Here is a 12000-nt window from a genome sequence, read left to right as displayed (position 1 = left end):
GCTAGATCATTTTGGGGTCACTGCAAAAGAGGTGCAAACCAAAAGTTTTTCTTTTTCTTTTTAATGCTTTTATTTTATAGACCTCCTTTTCATCTCTCTCTTGCATTTTAGCTAAAGATCAGTGTTTTCCTCTCAGTTCAAGGGAATTGTCACCAAGTCGGAGTAATGAGCCAAATTAGTAGCCACAAAAAATGTAATTTTTTTAATGCGTTTTTCAATTTTTTTATTGCTAGAAGTACACTTGTTTTATTGTTTTTCACTTGTTTTTCCCTAAAAAGTGAATTGTTTTAAATCCGACTTTAAAAGAAATTACCACTATTTTTGTGTGACTACGATCAAGGGTTGTAGCTACGATTGGTCTATTAGAAAGTAAAATTTAGGGATGTAATTTTTTGAAGTGTAGCATGCTTGATCGATCTTTGTACTTGTGTTTATAGTTCAATATCCAAAATTTTGTTAGAATAGGTTGCAACTTGGTGAGAAGTCTTTATGTAGTAATACCACAAATGGAGGATCAAAACCACTCTTTGATCGTTGTAAAACTTGCTGTGTAAAATAGATATTAAGAGATAGATTTTGGGTAAGTCGAATTTGTTCCACAGGGACAGTTGGGATTCAAATATTCATTCAGATTAAAAACCAAAACAGAGTTTAAAAATAGATTAGTTTTAAAAACAAAACAAAATTGTAACAAATCAGAAAATGAAAATTGGCAATAGAAAATATAGATTTAAACTAATGAAAAAGGGCTTAGAGAGTTCAAATCTACCATTACAAGTCATCCAAAATGCTGAATCGTTCTAAAAATGACTCAATCCACGTAGCAAGTTATTTCTCGTGGATCGGAAGATGATTTGATCTAAATATTAATTGTAACCCAAGAATATCCATGAAAATCTCTTATTTAAACAAGATTATCCGACTTATGCTTCCATTCATCACAGAGCATGAGTGTTATTGAACTTATCTAAGTAATACTCATCAAAGCTTGAATTAGAATCATGAGTTAGATGATCTTATCATAAAGAGATTCACAGATTTAACATTTAACACAGAAATATAGAATTGAAACAACATTAATAGAATGAACTTGCTCCGGCATCCTTGATCTCTTTAAAAAGGATCTAGTCGATCATTGCAAGGATCATATTACAACAATAAGAAAATAAAAGAAGATAGTAGATGAAGAAGAGAATGTAAAATAGAGATGTAACTTGATTCCTTCTTTGATTGCTTCTCCAAAGAATTACAATAAGACTAATGGGGGAAAAACTAACACAATCAACTCTTGATCCTCTTACTACTACAAAACACTCTCTCTAAAAGAAAAACTAAGAAAAATACAGAGAAATTATGGAGAAGAAGAGGGTCAAGAGGGACCCAAGAGGGGACCCCTTCTTTGAAACCGTCTAATTTATAACATTCGTAATCGGGTTATTAGGTCGACTTTTCGGATGATTTTATTCAAAAGACCCATTCAGTTACAACCACCGAAGTATTTGAAAATTTCTGTACAAATCTCGAGGCAAGATGGCTCTAGATCACCGCGGAGCACTAGGGGGCCACCGCGGAGCTGTGACGTGACGGCCGAATTCATCGAGATTTTGTTGGATGCTTCCTTTTTGCTCGCACATTGTAACCATTTTTGTTTCGTGATTTGATAACTTCCACGTGCGCTTTATTTATCTACAATTAGCAATAATATCTTATTAGCTCTATTAATTTGGATAAATAATTTAATTTTGCAATTATTTAAAGGAATTAACATTTATACGATGGTAATCTTAGTGTAATTACGGTCCCAAAATCGAATAATTGGGACCTTATCACTCTTCACATTTATGGTATGTTTGATTGCATGGAAAGTCACTTTCCATGAAATTTGAAATCCATGAAAAATTAGTTGTGAAAAATAGGTAGGGTTGGAAAATCAAATTCTATTGTTTGATTTCACTTGAATAAAATCATGGAAAAAATATGAGAAAAAATAAGAGGAGGAGAAGGAGAAAGAAGATGAGAGGAGGGGGAGGGGAAGAAGAAGATGACGAGGAAGAGGGAGGGGGGAGGATGTGGCGACGATGGCGACGAAGGTGGCGATAACGACGGTCGCGACGACGGAGGTAAGTGAGGAAGATGGGGGGAGAACGTGGTGGTGGTGGTGGCGGAGGAGGTGAGGGATGGAGAAGAAGGAGAAGAAGAAAAAGAGAAGAGAGAGAGAGAGAAGGTGGTCGGAGACGGAGCCGACATCGACGACGGTGGTGACGACGGCGAGGTTAGTGTAATGGTAGTGGTAGTGGTGGTAGGGAAGAATTGAGGATGGAAAATATGGGTGGATTTCATTTCCCACCCATATGGGTGGAAAAGTGAAATCTATGATTTAGTAGACTTTTTGAATGGGGTGGAAAATGAATTTCCATTTCCATGTGCAATCAAACACTTGAAAAATGTCATTTTCCATGGAAATTGATTTTCCACCCTATTTTCCATGTGCAATCAAACATACCCTTAATGTGAAGTTATTCAAATTGTTACCCCTTTATATATTATCATCATACTTGAAGAGAAGTTATTCACAATCCTCTATATAAGTACTTCTGTATAAGCATGTTCACAATCCTCTATGTTTTAATTAGTTGGATATAATATTAACTTATTTATAAATTAAAAATAAAAAATAAAAGATACAGTTAGAATGTAGTACTTCATAGTTTCTTCATGCAGAATGTTAATGTTTTTCATTTTCATTTCTACTCATAAGAAATAGAAAGCTGCTAATATTCATTTTCATGTTCCATATGGTGTTGTTTATTGTATATTTGTTTTCAATGTATGCAGGTTGGAGGACATAGGATAAATGTAATATATATATATTAAAAGAAAAAAGACCTATTGCAACGGATATTAATATCCGCTGCTATATATGTTATATTTTATTTTTTTTTAAATGATTTATTAGAGCGGATATTAATATCCGCCGTTATAAACGTTGTATTTTATTATTTTTTTCAAATGATCTATTGCAGTTGATTTTAATATCCGCCACTAAATATGTTATATATATATTAAAAGATCTATTGCAGAGAATATTAATATCCACTGTTATATGTGTTATATTTTTTATTTTTTAAAAATGAACTATTGCAGCGGATACTAATATCTGCTGCTATATGTGATATATTTTATTTAAAAAAAAAAAACCTATTACAGTGGATATTAATAAACGCTACTATAGGTAGTACATATAACATCGGAACATCACATCCGCTGCTACATTTAGTGACCAAGGCAATACCTACGGATCTCTTTTCCACTGCACATTGCCGCAAATAGTTTTTATTGATGAAAATCTATCCTGTAGCAACGGAAAAATCCGCCGCTATACAGAAAAAATGTTGTAGTGAGGTTTCAATAAACTGGGATTTGTTACAATAAAGAAGAAATGAATTGGTTTAATTCTCTTAATTGAATTACAGTGAACCCTATGAGATTCATATATAAATATTAAAAAACAATCCTAGAAAGACCCAAGTCTAACATAAGAAACCAAATTTAATTTTTTTCTATCTTGTTCGTGAGAAGAGATGATTTGACATTTCACAATGCACCTTATTCTACTGCATCCTTTGATACTCTAATATATAGTTAATGGGCAAGATTGGCTTTAGGATAGAATCTTGGAGGCACCAGTTTGGGACCAAGAGCACAAATAAGATCCTTAGTATAAATTGACCGTGGGCATGTCCTCCAAGCGAATAGAACCTCACATACCGAATGGTATTACGAGCACTTGCATCTCTCAAGTGTCCATACAATTTGACACTAATTAAGTAGATTGATTTTAATGTTGTTGGGTTATGTCTTCTATTTTTGTATATGGAGAGTTCAACCCGGATCTTTTGATGATCTGTTAAATTCGCCCCCGGGCATAATATTGGGCCCATTTGATTTGATTTTTGGATCAGACCCGTTTAACCTCTTTGTAACCCTAAGTATATAAAGGTAAGAGATAAAACCCTAAAGGGTGTGAGAGATATACAAGAGGTAGAGAGAAATTGTAACCCAATTCTTCTTTGGTTAATATAGTGAAATCATCGTTTTCGCCTGTGGACGTAGGTCGATGTTTTGACTGAACCACGTATATCTTGTGTCTTGTGAGATTCTTGTGTTCTCGTTGATTTATACTTCGGATCTTAGGGTTTCTAACAAATATATATATGGCTTCCATGTAGAAATGGCGGTATATGATATAAATGTTTAAGAATTTTGGAGAATTCTCTAACTCAAGGTGAAATTAGAGAGAGACTATATTGGTTTATATAGAAGAGTACAAAAGGTTGGATTGGTTTCCATTATTACGAATAACCTTCCAATAAAATAAAAAATTACATATTACACGTAGATAAATCATAAAAAATCTTAACAGTTACAATGACCACGTCAAAGAGATAGTCATGCTTCAATCTGTAGAATTTGTTGAGATAGTTGTATCTAATTGTTGGACAGATTTGTGCCTATTCTCAAGGGATTGGAAACGTAGAGAATATCATGGATTGTTGTATCTAATTTTTGGATAGATTTGTGCTTATTCTCAAGGGATAGATACACAAACACTCTTTTTTACTGTTTCAGTCTTTCTTTAGTACTTTCAAGGTCTACTCACTATATTTAGATGATGTATTGTAATGGGAATCGAAAAATGGGTGAGCTTGAGGACCAAAATGGAGTCATTTATAATCGAGGCTTTCCATCAAAGCTTCAATACACGTTGTTTCCATGCCACATTCCAAGGTGATCGTTGGTGACGTTCCTCAACCAGAAGAAGATATGGAAACAAACTACCAAGTCGTGGGCCACAACTCTAGTCACTCCCGAGAATATAGGAGATTGACCAAATTGACAGTTGCTCAAGGCACGTGTGTGTGCATACTAACACAAAAGCCCTAGAATGGATGGTCTTTGTATTCCTCACTAAATCCGACGGTGGATGTACTAACATTCTCCTACGTGGCCCACACTATTAACTTAATGTCTCATCTTAAATCCAACGATGACACCTATTAAGTAACAAAAACATGAATCATGACGATAAGTCCTCTAAATAACGAGTGTTGTCTTCCATGTATTATAAATTATTTATTTTTTAATATTATACTTTATGTGGCAACAATTTCTTAATGAATAAACCCTATGTTTATTTTGGTCTTATACAAATGAAGTTTCTCAAAATAAATTAAGGTGCACATAAATATAAGAAAACATCACAATCATAAGAAATTCATTAAATAACATTGTCCATATAATTAAAAACTACATAAGGAAATCAAGTCCCATATTCACTACATGATCTTTGAATTTTAACAAGGGCATGCCCTTAGTCAAAGGATCGGCAATTATCAACTCAGTGCTAACGTGCTTAATGACCATTTTATTTTCTTTAACACGTTTTCTTATGGCTAAATACATAATGTCGATGTGTTTACTTCGACTCTTACTTTGGTTATTCTTAACCATAAAAACATTAACTGAATTATAACAATACATTCTCCATAGCATAGAGATAGAATCCATAATTCTAAGTTCGGATATGAAACTCCTAAGCCATATACCATGCGAAGTAACCTCAAAACAAGAAATGAATTCGACTTCCATAATGAAAATGGCAATCAAAGTCTACTTAGAATTCCTCCATGATACAACTCCACCGACTATCATAAAACTGTAACCTGATGCTGATTTACGTGAATCAACACAACCAGTAAAGTCAGAATCTGAGTAGCTAATTATTTTAAGATTATTCATTCGTCTATACATAAATATGTAGTTCTTAGCTCATTGAAGGTACCTCATCACTTTTTTTTGTACTTCTCTAGTGGTCTAAACCTAGATCACTCTGATATCGTCCTAACATTCCCACAATAAATGTAATGTTAAGTCTTGTGCAGACCTGATGCTGATTTACGTGAATCAACACAACCAGTAAAGTCAGAATCTGAGTAGCCAATTACTTTAAGATTATTCATTCGTCTATACATAAACATGTAGTTCTTAGCTCATTGAAGGTACCTCATCACTTTCTTTGTAGTTTTCTAGTGGTCTAAACCTATATCACTCTGATATCGTCCCAACATTCCCACAATAAATGTAATGTCAAGTCTTGTGCAGACCTGATGCTGATTTACGTGAATCAACACAACCAGTAAAGTCAGAATCTGAGTAGCCAATTACTTTAAGATTATTCATTCGTCTATACATAAACATGTAGTTCTTAGCTCATTGAAGGTACCTCATCACTTTCTTTGTAGTTCTCTAGTGGTCTAAACCTAGATCACTCTGATATCGTCCCAACATTCCCATAATAAATGTATGTCAAGTCTTGTGCAGACCTGGGCATACATTAGGCTTCCGACAACAGAAGCATATGAAATGTTTTTCATTTTTTCCCTCTTAAGGTCATTCTTCGAGCAATTAGTTCAAATTCAACATATCACCTTTTATAATGGGAATAACACTTGGTGAACAATTTTTCATTCGAAATCTCTCTAAAACTTTATTGATATAAGTTTCCTACGACAAACCCAAGATACCTCAAAATCTGTCTCTATAGATCATAATGCCAATGACATAAGATGCCTCACCCATATCCTTTATATAAAAATTTTTTGAGAGGAATTATTTTACCTCATGCAGCAAACCCTTATTGAAAAATTGTGATTTGTATTTGACTTGGATCTGAGTTGGGTCAAGGGACACTGACTAAACCATATTGATCCCATTTTTTATTTGGATCTACTTAAATGATTCAAAACCCCTAAATTCAATTTTTGGATGATTTTAATTTTAGGTCATGTTCAACCTGTTTTATACCCTAGCACACACAGCTTGGCTATTGGAATTGTTTTAGGCTACATAGGGTTTATCATATTACATAGGTTTATCGTAATTTTGAAATATAATTTATTCCTTTTGGCAGTACTGTAGCTGTTTAAAACCCATTGGTTAATTTGCCTAAATTTTTGCCTGATTGGTGATTTCTAGATTTTGGATTTAGGCTATTTCTTTAAGAGAACTACTATTTCCAATCAACATTTTCTAATGCCACACCAAATTCCTATGTAAATCACCAAAGAATTGCACACGATTGGTGTGGTGTTAGTAAAAGTTTGTGTGGAAATAGTAACTCTCTTCTTTAATCACTCATACTTGCATGGTTCACTAATCTAGGCTTAATCTTGTATGCAATTTCTAGAACCCCTAAAATTTTCCATGACTATATTAAGATCACTTGGCCATTAAATTGTCAAAAATCATTCCAGTTCTTTTTATTCTAGACTGTAGATACTCATTTTTCCAAACCAAATCAAGGCCACAATATTTTCAAATAAATAGTGATATATTTTTAAATATAAAGACATGTCCCAACCATGGATCAATGTTTTCTTTCATTTCAAAATGTTCCTGTAAAACATTTTGTTCAACCAAATACCCTAGAACATTCAATATTTCAAGTTCAACATTGATTATTGTCTCATTCATTGCAAAATGATCCCTCGAGTTATGGTCTCACTTTCTTTCCTTATTTTGCATCATTGAGCGTTGGCCTAATTATATTGGGTTCTTGCCCAAGATTTGATTTTTCTTCGGGGTACCTCCATTCTACTTCCAAGAGAATTTTATTGAATCTTACTTCTTTTACTATTTGTTCGGGATTTTAAAAGAGAGTAATTGTCATGTCTTTTAGAATACAAAACACCCACTTCTAGAGATAACTTTTTTTTTTGGATTTCTTTGATTGATGAGATTGGATTTGTAATAATAGAGTGGAGTACTGCTCGGAGTTATATGTACACCTGTGGCGTTTTCTGAATTTTATTATATATATATATATAAAGAAATCAAAATTTTCTTAATGTTTTGGATTATTATACTCAAGATGGGTTCAAATTTTCCCCCCCAAAAAGTATTGCCGTGAAATAGGGTTTTAATCATTTGTTTTAACTATTGTAGTGAACTAGTGGCCATACCTACTAAAGTGTGGACCACTTGATTTTCTATCCAGATATAAAATAGAAGCACTTAAATGTAGACATTGTTTTTGTAGTGTGGAAGCACAACAAGATCAAATAAAATAACAAAACGAACACACATGATTTATGTGGTTCGGCAAATTACCTATGTCCATAGAGAAGAGGGAGAAATATCCACTATCAACGATAAAGATTATAGACTCTCTGTCCACAGCCGCAAGGAACCTTATAGAGCAAAAACACATAAGAAATTCTACTCGAAAATACAATATATACAACAACAATAAAAAATCACCTAGGGGGTGCTGCCCCCCCCCCCCCCTTCGAGCTGAGCCCATCTCGCATCGGGAAAGGTCCCTTTTGATACTGCCTTACCTCTTGAAGATGTCCAAGTCTAATAAGAATACTAAACATCTCACAACAATTTTAAACTTGGTTTCGCATCTCGTTTCGTCCATGTCAAATACTGAGTCATCTCAGACAAGTTTTCTAATGCATTTGAGACGTCTCGTTCAAAAATGAGAAAAATGAACATAGGGTTTAAATCTCATTTGAAAAATTGACTTGTCTGTCCATCTTGTCCATGCCTAATATCGAGATGACTCGCGCGATATGTCTCTATCTCGGACAAGTTTTGAAACCATGAATATAGATCCAGAAAGGGAAAGAATTTAAAAAGAACATTGGGTATTAGAATGTTATATGGTATGTTGGCTGTTGCATTGTATGAAGATATAAAGCTCATGCTTTCATAAATTATTGTTTGGTATAATAATTGTATCATTTATTTATACTCTAATACTTTCATAAATCAGCTTTCAAAGAGTGGAGTGTGTCATGATCTTTAGAATTTCTGTGATATCATCAACGAACTTAAATCGCAAATAAATCTAGGAATCATACATAATTAGATGATCTATAAAATCCAAAAAATAAATAATAAAAAATGATAAAAATTTGTGTATCTTTCACTATTACTAAATTCATAATCCTTTTCTTTCCTATTTGTCACCAGGCGATGTGTACATGAAAATCCAAGTTTGATAAATGATTAAGATTTCTCTGGGGTCTCATCTGCCATCTCCCTTTCTTGGAAATAACCTTTATCTATAGGGTAGAGAGTGAGGGTAAATGTTTCTATTCCAATTATATTTATTAAAGCATAAAGTAGAAAGGGTGAATAAATATTGTAACATATGGTCCATACAAATTAAAACATATGGCCCAAGTAAATAATTAAAATATTATCTTATTATCCAAGTAAAGAATTCACATAAATAATTCCCTTATAAACTTGTTATCAAAGTAAAAAATTCAAATATTTTTAGAAATACTGTAATACACACAAACATATATGGGAGAACGTACGTCCTAAAGAGAGTCAAACATTGTGCCAAACCTTTTTCTCAAAACATGGGTCAGAGGTCTCGGAATGGGCTGAAATCTCTGTTTGTTACGAAATTTGGGTTACAAAATTGCATTTTTAAAAGTAGGTGTGAAGAGCTTCAAATATCCGCTTTTCTAATCGCATTTTGCGGGAGACGCGATTTAAAACGGCTCATTTGAAATGACCGTTTTGCCCCTAAGTTTCACACTAGCAGCAACAACATACTCCATCGCCATCACATGGGAGAAGAACCTCCACCACCGTTACACTCCCTTCTTATACTCTTCAAATAGGGGTTTTAAATTTTAATTGATTCTCTCTGATCTCTCTTGGATGCGTTTTGATTGCATCTCTCCCTCTTTTCTCCGTCGAAATCTGCACTTTGCCCCCTTTTTCTTGCGGTCAATTTGACAGAACAACAATTATGTTCTTCAAATCAGGGTGGTTGTTGTGTTGTTGATCTTGATTTTTGGTTTATTTATTTATTTATTTATTATTATTATTATTATTATTATTATTTAATTTATTTTGTTGGAATTTTTGGGGAGAATCGGTGGAGGAGAGCCTGTTGTGTCAGTGGAGTGTGTTTCGGTCTCTTCTTGCTATAGTTCAATGGTGGGGTTTCAATGTTACTGTGATTATCATGAACAAATAGATCTTTCAGGTGAGAAATCTGATTTTGAGTTTCGCAAAGGTTGCTCCTTCGTTTATTTGTAGTTTTTGATGGATTTGTGTGGTTTGTTGGCATTTTTTTTCTGGATTTATTTTAGTTTTTGATTGAGTTGTTGTTTGATTACTAAATTTTAGTTTTCCTATGTTGTGAGATTCTGAAAGATTGATCCTTTTAGTATTTTGTTAAATGGGTATTCGTGATTTGTTGAGATTTTTTCTGGGTATGTTTGTGTTTTTTATTTGGTTGCTGTTAGATTGCTTAATTTCAATTTCTATGTGGGGTTTCTCTTTAGATATTTTGTTTGTTGGATCTTGTTTTTTCTGATTTGTTTGTTTGTTTTTTTTTTTTTTCCTTCAAGTAAAGAATCATGTTGTTTACATTAAATATATTTGCTTTTAATATTGACCATTGTATACTGGTTTTATGGACTACTTGAATCTCTGTTTTATTTTAATTTTATTATTAATTATTAAATTTTTTGGGGTGTGGGGGATACCGATACGTTGACCTGAATTCAGTTCTTCTAGTTTGTCAATTCGTAGTTCTTAATATATTCCAATCTCTGTAAACAGAATTGATTCACAGAATAAGTTAATTTTAAGATTTTATTTATCAAATACAAATGTTATTGATCCTTGAAAATAATAACTAATACAGTTGCCTTCCAACCTTGTTTGTTTCTTGAATTTTGAGATGACTTGCCTACTCAAGAGTTGGAATTAATTTCTACCTTACACAACAAAGGCTTGATCAGCTGAAAAATTGAAAGGGAGCTTCCAAAGGGAGGGATATACGGCAAATTTGTTGGTGTAGAATGTTTACTTGTTAAATGTTATAATAACAGATTTGTATGTGTTATGGCTTACTTAATTTAGTGATTTTAAATATAGCTCATAAATAATAACTAAGAGGTCGAGGAGACTTACAAAGGATAGAATTAGAAAAAATATGCATCTTGCTACATTTACTATTGGGCACCATCTAAATACAAAACCATCAAAGACCTTGCAGTGCAAACCTTGACATGCTTCCTACTAAGCTAGTAAAATGAAATTCTTGTAAGTTGAGATGTTTTAAATTCTAAGAACGAGATGAAATATCAATCAACAAGCAAGGAATGCATTTGTCAATTGTATGAATTATTGTTTAAAGCATTTTCTTAGTCAGGTGAGCAACCCAGACCATCACAATCGATGCATTATGTGATTTACCCTAATAAACCTGAGAAATTTCTCCAATGTCTCGTTTCAGTCACCATCGAGACTCTGACACTCAACCGAAACATTTCAAGAATATACAGAATTTTGAACCATGGTACCAATATATTTATAGGGGTATTCTAGTAATTTTTGATACATTCTTGGTGCATTATCAAGATTGCGTATTATGCAGGTATTTTGTTTATTAGAAAAATTTTATATGTCCATTTTTAAAAGGAGATGTTGTCGAAATTTCTATAAAATTATAAATTTTTTAAAATAAAAATAATTATTTTTATAAAATTTTAATATAAAATTATTATATTTAATGTAATTATATATTTATAAGGGTATTTTGATACTTTTTTATGCATTATCAATCTTAAGGGTATTTTGATCATTTTACCTAATATAATAAATTTTAGAAACTGTATCAAACAATAATTACCAGATTCTGGTAAACAGCACAACACTTTTACAAAGTTCTATCAAAATTTTTTTTTCAGTGTTTCAGCTTCTGATAGTAGATTCTGATAGCAAATTCTGACAGTAGTTTCTTACAGTAGAATCTGACAGTAGATTCTGACAGTTGAATCAAACGGGGCCATAGCGACTTAAATTTGTCTCGGGTAGTAGTCATAACTTATTGGTGGCTAATGGTTTTATTGGCATCTCAGTCAATAGGTGAGGTTAGTGGCCAAATCCTTTTGTTAGGGG

At 32.9% G+C, this 12000-nt stretch overlaps 1 long non-coding RNA gene across 1 annotated transcript; it reads left to right on the top strand.

The window, feature by feature from the left end:
• Positions 1-9580: 9580 nt before the first annotated feature.
• LOC147387678 (uncharacterized) lies at positions 9581-11094 on the top strand. The gene is made up of 2 exons (XR_015171390.1): positions 9581-10075; positions 10778-11094. It is a non-coding gene; the product is annotated as an uncharacterized LOC147387678 (long non-coding RNA).
• The last annotated feature ends 906 nt before the right edge of the window (positions 11095-12000 follow it).

This window comes from Akebia trifoliata, chromosome 13, assembly GCF_017979445.1.
Source record: "Akebia trifoliata isolate Shusen 1 chromosome 13, ASM1797944v1, whole genome shotgun sequence".
NCBI lineage: Eukaryota > Viridiplantae > Streptophyta > Magnoliopsida > Ranunculales > Lardizabalaceae > Akebia > Akebia trifoliata.
The sequence above is the reverse complement of the archived record's forward strand: the minus strand, read 5'-3'. Positions and strand labels throughout refer to the sequence as shown.